Raw genomic sequence first — 8,512 nt, forward strand, 5'->3', positions numbered from 1 at the left:
TTGTCCATTGATGGACATTACAGCTGTTTCCATCTCTTGGCAATTGTAAATAATGCCGCTATAAACATTGGTGTGAAAATGTCCATTTGTGTCCTTGTGTTCAATTCCTCTGAATATATACCTAGTAAAGTGGTGCTGGATCACATGGCAATTCTATACTTAGCTTCCTGAGGAACCATCAAGCTGCCCTCCAGAGAGGGTGCACAATTTATATTCCCACAAACAGTGGATAAGTTGGCTTCTTTCTATAAATTCTCCCCAGCACTTATCATTTCCTGTTTTGTTTTGTTTTGTTTTGTTTTGATAATGGCCATTCAAGTGGGTGTGAGATGTTCTGTCCTTGGAATTGTGTTTGGCATTTCCTTAATTGCTAATGATGTTGATCATTTTTTTCATATACTTTTTAACCTTTTGTATTTCCACTTCTAAAAAGTATCTGTTTACGCCTTTTGCCCATTTTTTGAATTAAGTTGTTTCTCTTTTTGTTGTTGAGTTGTAGAATCCCTTAATATATTCTGGATACTAAATCATCATTATTATATATTATATTATTCCAGATATTGTCTCCCATTGGGTAGACTGCCTTTTCCTATCCTGATAAAATTCTTTGATGCCCAAACGATTTTAATTTTTTAAGGAAATCCTATTTATCTATTTCTTTTTTCATTGTCTGTGCTCTGAGTGTACGTCTAGGAAACCATCCATGATCACAAGATTTATAAGATATTTCCCCAATTTTTTTCTAAAAGTTTTAAGGTCTTAGCTCTAATGGTCAGGTTTTTTGTACATTTTGAGTTCATTTTTTGTATAGGGGATGAGATATGGATCCTCTGTCATTATTTTGCATATGAATTTAGAGTTCTCCATTTATTGAAAATGTTGCTGTGTCCAAGTTGTGCTGGTTTGACGGCCTTATCAAAGATCCATTTTCCATAGATGAGAGGGTCTATTTATGAACACTCAATTGATTCCATTGGTCAGTATATCTATCTTTATGACAGTACCATGTTGTTTTGATGGCTGTAGCTTTGTAATATGCTTTAACATCCAGTCATGTGAGATCTCCCACTTCACTTTTCATTCTCAAGATATTTTCAACTATTTGGGGCACCCTGCTCTTCCAAATAAGTTTTTATTGGTTTTGTACTTCTGTACTGTAAGTTATTGTGATTTTTTTTGTCTTGTATTGAATCTACATGTCAATTTTAGTAAAATTGACATCTTAATTGTATTTAGTTTTCCAATCCATGAACACCGTATGCTCATCTGTTTATTTAGGTCTTTCAGGATTTCTTTTAGCAATTTCTTGTAGTTTTCTGTGTATAGATTTTTTGTGTCCTTAGTTAAATTTATTCCTAAATATTTTATTCTTTTGGTTTCTATTGTAAATGGATTTTTTCTTGAATTCCTCCTAGACTGCTCATTACTAGTGTATAGAAAAATGACTGATTTTTTGGTGTTGATCTTGTACCCTGCCACTTAGCAGTGCTCATTTATTTCCAGGTATGCAAGGCTGGTTCCACACAAGAAAATCCTTATGGTAATACACCACCTCAATAAATCAAGGTGGAAAAAACACATGATCATCTCAATTGATGCAGAAAAGGCATTTGGCACAATTCAAATTCCTACCTTGATGAAAACTCTTGCCAACATAGGAATTGAAAAGAACTTCCTCAATATGATAAAGGGAAAATATGCAACACCCACAACTAACATCATACTCATTGGTGAAAGACTGAAAACTTTCCACTAAAAACAGGAACAAGACAAGGATGCCCACTGTCACCATTGTTATTCAATGTTGTGCTGGAAGTTCTAGCTAGAGTAATTAGGAAAAAAAACAAAATTAAAGGCCTCCAAAGTTGAAAGGAAGTAGTGAAATATTCACTGTTTGCAGGTGACATGATACTGTATCTTGAAACTCCCAAAAGATCTACAGCAAAGCTACTAGAGCTAATAAATGAATACAGCACAATGCAGAATACAAGATCTACATGCAAGTATCAGTAGAATTTATATACATTAGTAATGATCAGTCTGAGGATGGAATCAAGAAAGAAATCAATTTACAATAACAACCAAAAGAATAAAATATTTAGAAATAAATTTATCCAAGGCCACAAAAGATCTATACACAGAAAATTACAAAAAATTTCTAAAAAAATTCAATGTATGTCTAAGTAAATTGAACTACATACTGTGCTCATGGATTGGAAGATTATATAAATATAATTAAGATGTCAATACTACCCAAATTGATTTATAGATTCAGTGCAATACCAATTAAAATTTCAACAACTTGCTTTGGATAAATAGAACAAACAATAACCAAATTTATTTTGAAGTGCTGTGTGCCCCAAATAGCTAAAAATAATTTGGGAAAGAGCAATGAAGTGGGAGGTCTCACACTATCTGACTTTAAAGCATATTACAAAGCTACAATGGTCAAAACAGCATAGTACTGCCATAAAGATAGATGTAGTGACCAATGGAATTGAATTGAGTCCTCAGAAATAGGCCTTCTCATGTATGGAAAATTGATCTTTGATAAGGCATTCAAGTCAACTCAACTGGGACAGAGCAGCCTTTTCAATATTTGGTGTTTAGAGAACTGAATATCCATATTCAAAAGAATTAAAGGGGATTCCTACCTCACACCTTATACGAAAACTCAAGATTAAAGACCTAAACATTAGAGATAAGAACATAAAACTATTAGAAAAAAATATAGTGAAGTATCTTAAATGTCTTTTGATAGGAGGTGGTTTCCTGGACCTTAAACCCAAAGAACAAGCAATGAAAGATGAAATAGATAAATAGATCTCTTCAAAGTTAAACCATTCTTTGCATCAAAGGACTTTTTCAGAAAAGTAAAATGGAAGCCTATGCAATGGGAGACAATATTTGGAAACCACATATCAGATAAGTTTTTAACATTCAGAATATATAAAGAGATTCTACCATGCAGCAGCAAAAAGATGAACAACCCAATTTAAAAAATGGGAAAAAGACATGAACAGTTTTCCAAAGAAGAAATACAGAGGGTTCAAAAACATATGAAAACAGGCTCAACCTCACTAGCTACTAGGGTAATGCAAATCAAAACCATAATGAGATATCATTTCACACCCACTAGAATGGCCATTGTCAAAAAACACAAAAAAACAGAATATGACAAGTGCTGGAGAGGATGCAAAGAAAAGGCACAATTATTAACTGTTGGTGGGAATGTTGAATTGTGCAACTGCTCTGGAACTCAATTTGCTGGTTTGACAGGAAGCTAAGTATAGTACTGCCAGATGATCCAGCAATCCCATGACATCCATGTATAGGAAATGTAAGCAAGGACATAAGGGGAAAAAATTTTTAACATTTTAATCGTATAATATGACACATAAACAAAGGAAAGAAAGAAAAAAGCAATAGTTTTTGAAACACTCTTCAACAACTAGTTACAGGACAGATCCCAAAGTTTGTCATGGGCTACCATACCATCCTCTCAGATTTTTCCTTCTAGCTGTTCCAGAATATAGGAGGCTAGAAGGCGTAAATACTTTTTACCATCACAGTTGACATTTTTTGCTTTTTTTTGTAAAAAAAATAACACATATACAAAAAAGCAATAAATTTCAAAACACAGCATCGCAGTTAGTTGTAGAACATAGTTCAGAGTTTGGCATGGGTTGCAATTCCACAATTTTAGATTTTTATTTCTAGCTGCTCTAAGACACTGGAGACTAAAGGAGATATCAATTGAATGATTCAGTAATCATATTCATTTGTTAAATCCTATCTTCTCTGTATAACTCCACCATCACCTTTGATCTTTCTATCCCTCTCTTTAGGGGTGTTTGGGTTATGGCCATTATTACCTTTTCATGTTGGAAAGGTACAAGTGGAAATTTGTACACCAATGTTGATAACAGCATTATTCACAATTGAAAAAGATTGAAACACCTAAGTGTCTATCAATGTACATATGGCTAAACAACTGTGATATATATATATATATATATATATATATATATGATATATATTACACATCTGTGAGACAGAATAAAATCATGAAGCATGGAGCACCGTGGATGAAACTTGAGGACATTATGCTGAGTGAAATTAGTCAGAAATAAAAGGACAAATACCGTATAACTTCACTGTTATGAACTAAAGTAATGAGTGAACTTTGAGAGTTAAAGTTAAGAACACATTTTATGAGGAGCTATAAAGAGGGTAGAGATTGGGCAGTAGATACTGAAGAAGTGCAAAGTATTTTATAGGACTGATTATAAAGAGTCAGAAATGTATAGCACAGTACTGACTGATGGTAGCACAATATTGTAAGTACACTGAATGAAGCTGAGTGTGAGTATGGCTGAGGGAGGTGGGCTCGGGCATGTATGACATGAGAAGGAAAGATAGAAGATAAAGACTCAGATGGTATAGCTTAGCGATGCCTAGAGTGGATAGTGATGGTGACTAAATGTACAAATATAAGAATGCTTTTGCATGAGGTAGAATGACAACATTGCAAGGTGTTGATAATTGGTTGGTGTATGGTGGGAGGAATACAATCAATGCAAACTAGGACATGTAGTTAACAGTAATATTGTAATATGTATTCATTAAATGTGACAAAGGCAATATGACAAAGCTATATGTCAATAAGTGGGGGATATGGGGGAGGGACATGAGATTTTCTTGTAGAAGAAATTAAATGTCCTCATATATATTGTGGTGGTGAATGCATGGCTATGTGATTATGCCATGCAACATTGATTTTTTGTATAGGTTGGGTTGTGTGATGTGTGAATAAAATTGCTTAAAAATATAACAGAGAGAAACAAGTGCTAGAGAAAATGCAGAGAAAGAGATATACCTATTCACTGTCAGAAGGGAAATGGAGAGGTGTAGCGCCTTGATGGGTAGTATGGTTGTTCCACAGGAGTTTAGGGGCAGGGTTACCATTTGATCCAGAAACTCTGCTGCTCAGAGATGCATGGAGGAACTGAGTGTGGGGACATGAATGGACATTTGCACAATGGTGTTTCTGGCAGCAGTGCTTGTGATTCATAATGGATGGAAGTGGCCTAAGTGTACCATGACTGAGCAATGGAAGGGGAAACTTTGGTATATACACACAATGGACTATTGAGTGGCTGTAAGAAGGAATGAAGTTGGGAGGCATGCAGTGAGTGAACCTTATGGAGTGTATGTTGATTGAAATGTCAGGAAGAAAAAGACAAACATTATGTCTCAATCATATGGACTAACTGTTAGGCCTGGAAGACAGGACCCCTTCCTCTAAGGATGTAACCTACCCGTGGAAAAATATTTCAGAAAGCCTCTTTCACCCCAACCCACTCCAGCCTGGCATCTCCTTCACCCTCCGTCAGCTCTCCTCTCGTGATAACCTCCCATTACTCAATGTGCACCCTTCTGAAGATGTATTATTGTTGTAAACTCCCCTTGCTCACTATCTGTTCTCCGGCATTTACAGTCATGCATGCCTAAGGCAGCTCTTAAATTTTAAACTTTACCAATGGAAAGCTGCCAACTCTTAACTTAGACCCCTATTTCTGAAAGCTAGCCAAAAGAGACCAACCTAACCCTTGCCCCCAACTCCCTAACCCAAAATCTATAAAAACTCTATCACATGCCACCTCAGGGGTGGTTGTTTCTCTCTCTTGAAATGCTGCTCAGGTGGCTCTGCTTCTGCCAGAAATAAAGCCTTTTCCTGAACTCCTTTGTTCTGCCTCATTCCTGTTGAGTTTGCTTTTCATTTGGTGCCAACCTGGGAAGCCTTGCGATGTGGGAAGCTGTGAGCAGTGGCAGCTGACTCCAGACTTATTGCCAAGTCCTGGTTGGTGGTCCCTGGGTGCAGTCCTCCTCTGAGTCTCTCCGTGCAATCCTTGAGACAAAGAACTCCTCAACCAACTCCACCTTCCAACTGGGGAAGCAGCAGGCAGTGGCAGCTCACCCTGGGCTTACTCCCCAATCCTGGCAGTTCAGTCAGGAATAAAGTCTCAAAGTACCCCTCTGGGCTCACCCTACATACTCCACCCCTGACAATGGCTGGACCACCCATACAGGAACTGAAACTTCACCCACCCCAGCCTGCCAGACCCAAAACTCTAAGTCCACCCTGCCTACCTTTGTCACCATCTATTTTCTATCCCACTCGTCAGATTTTATCAGTCTCTGAGGGCCCCAGCTCTGGGCTCTGATGCAGCTCTTGCAATCCCTCTGAATGATGACGTGCCTAGTCTCCAGATTGAACCCAGGAAGCTGGTTTCTCTCTGAGGGACCACTCTGATCTGTCCAGTTCCTTTTGAGTTTAGGGACATCCACCTCTCGAGGAAACCTTTGTCAGGTTCCTTTTAAGTTGGTAACACTCAAATCTAAGGGAACCTTTTCTTCTCTTATGCTGGTGACATGGGCATAGTGCACTCCCTCCCCACAATGGCCACCGCCCTAGGGTGCCTATTGAAACAATACAAAACCTTAGGTTACTGAGATCAAATATGACTTAAGTATCTCATATTCTATTGTAATACTGCCAGGCAATGATATAAACTAGGCAATAATTCACAGTGGCCAGAGAATGGGACCTTTAGCTACAAAATACTGCAAGACCTTGGTAATTTCGTATATGCACTGGAAAAATGGGGTGAGGTTTCTTATGTCCAAGCCTTTTTTTTTTTTTGCCGTTGCTCTTTCCCTCTCTCTCTCTCTTCATTTTCTCCTCGACCTACCACATTCTCATAGTCTACACCCCCACCCCACAGCTCCACCCTGCCACTGCTGAGCACCCATCCAACACCAGACACAAATCACAGTGGGGTGAGCTAAGGATTCCTCTGGTGAAGCATCCTGCTCTTTATCCATGTCTGTCTGTCTGTCTGTCTGTCTGTCTGTCTCTGTCTCTGTCTCTGTCTCTGTCTCTGTCTCTGTCTCTGTCTCTCTCTCTCTCTCTCTCTCTCTCTCTCTCTCTCTCTCCTTTATCCATTGCCCAGGTTCTTACCATCCCTGAAGACCATGATGGGTGGGAAACCCATGTCCTCATGGGAAAAAAGTAATTCTGCCTGTCTCCAAGGGCCATGGTGGGCAGGACACCTTCCTCATGGGAAAAGCTCCTTGGCTCTGGAGACATCTGGCTCCAAGTGCAGTCCACCTTAAAATTCTTTAATCTCACCCATGTCACCTAAAATGGGAAACAATTTTGGCCCCCTTATCCCCAAGAAACCACACATTTAAGTTGTTTTCCCCATAACCTTAAAATTCTGTACCAGGGGAGACATCAGACCCAAGGAGCTCGTTTTCTATTCAACCTCTTTGTGGCCATGATACAAATTGGATAATGAAAGTCAATGGCCAGAAACAGCACTTTCAATTTTCCAGTTCTCCAAAACTTAGAAAACTTCATCCAGCACAGTGTCAAGTGGTCTGAAATTCCTTACATTCACGCTTTCTTTTACCTTCATAACTATCCCTCTTTTTGCCAATCCTATTCCTCTTACCAAATTCTTGTCTTACATCGAAAATCCTCTCAAAAACATTTCCCTTCCTTCTCCCCTCCCCTACGTCCCTGAAAATTTTGACTTTGATCTGTCAGATTGTACGTCTCCTGCTCCTCCTCCCTACGTACCTCCACCATCATCTCCAGACTCTCCCTCCACCCCCACTTTCTCCTCCCCATCCTCAACTCCTCTCTCTATACCACCTTTCTCTCCTCCTCATACTTACTAATGAGGACTACACCCTCCCCCTCCCTCATCACTGCCCCCCACTCTGTCAACACAAAAGCAGATCTTAATCCCCCACTTCTTAACTCTACATGGATGCTGGCCCCTCTTACCCCTCCAGGAAATAGTGGGAGCTGAAGGAGACGTTAAAATATGCATTCCTTTTTCATTCTTATTTAAGTCAAATAAAACTGACTAGGGTTGTTCTCTGAAGACCCTGCCACACACATTAAAGAATTCCAACACTTCACCCACTCCTATGACCTCACCTATCAGGCCAACCACTACTGCACCTTGGAATTACCAACCTGACTCCCCTAACCTTACATGCATAGCCCACTTTTTAATTTGGATAATAGAAGGCTTAAAAAGGCTGCCCTTAAGGCAATTAATTATGATCACAAAAACCTGATGAAAATTCAGTTGCATTCATGAATAGATTGACTCAAATACACTAACTTAAACCCTGAATCAGACTCTAGCTGACTGTACTCACACATTCGCTTCATCACACAATCTTATCCCAATATCAGGAAAATGTTGCAAAAATTAGAGGATGGCCCTCAAGTCCCTCAAAAAGACTTAATTAAAACAGCTTTTTAGATCTTTGACAATAGAGAGGAGGAAGCCATATCAGAAAAACACAAATGAGATGAGGCCAAAGCCTCCCTCCTAGTTGCTGCCCCCAGGTTCAAATCTCAGAAACTTAACTCCTCTTCTACTATCCTGAGCCCCCACAGGGACCTAGTGTATGCCTAGTGTTTCAC

This window comes from Tamandua tetradactyla, chromosome X, assembly GCF_023851605.1.
Source record: "Tamandua tetradactyla isolate mTamTet1 chromosome X, mTamTet1.pri, whole genome shotgun sequence".
Lineage (NCBI taxonomy): Eukaryota > Metazoa > Chordata > Mammalia > Pilosa > Myrmecophagidae > Tamandua > Tamandua tetradactyla.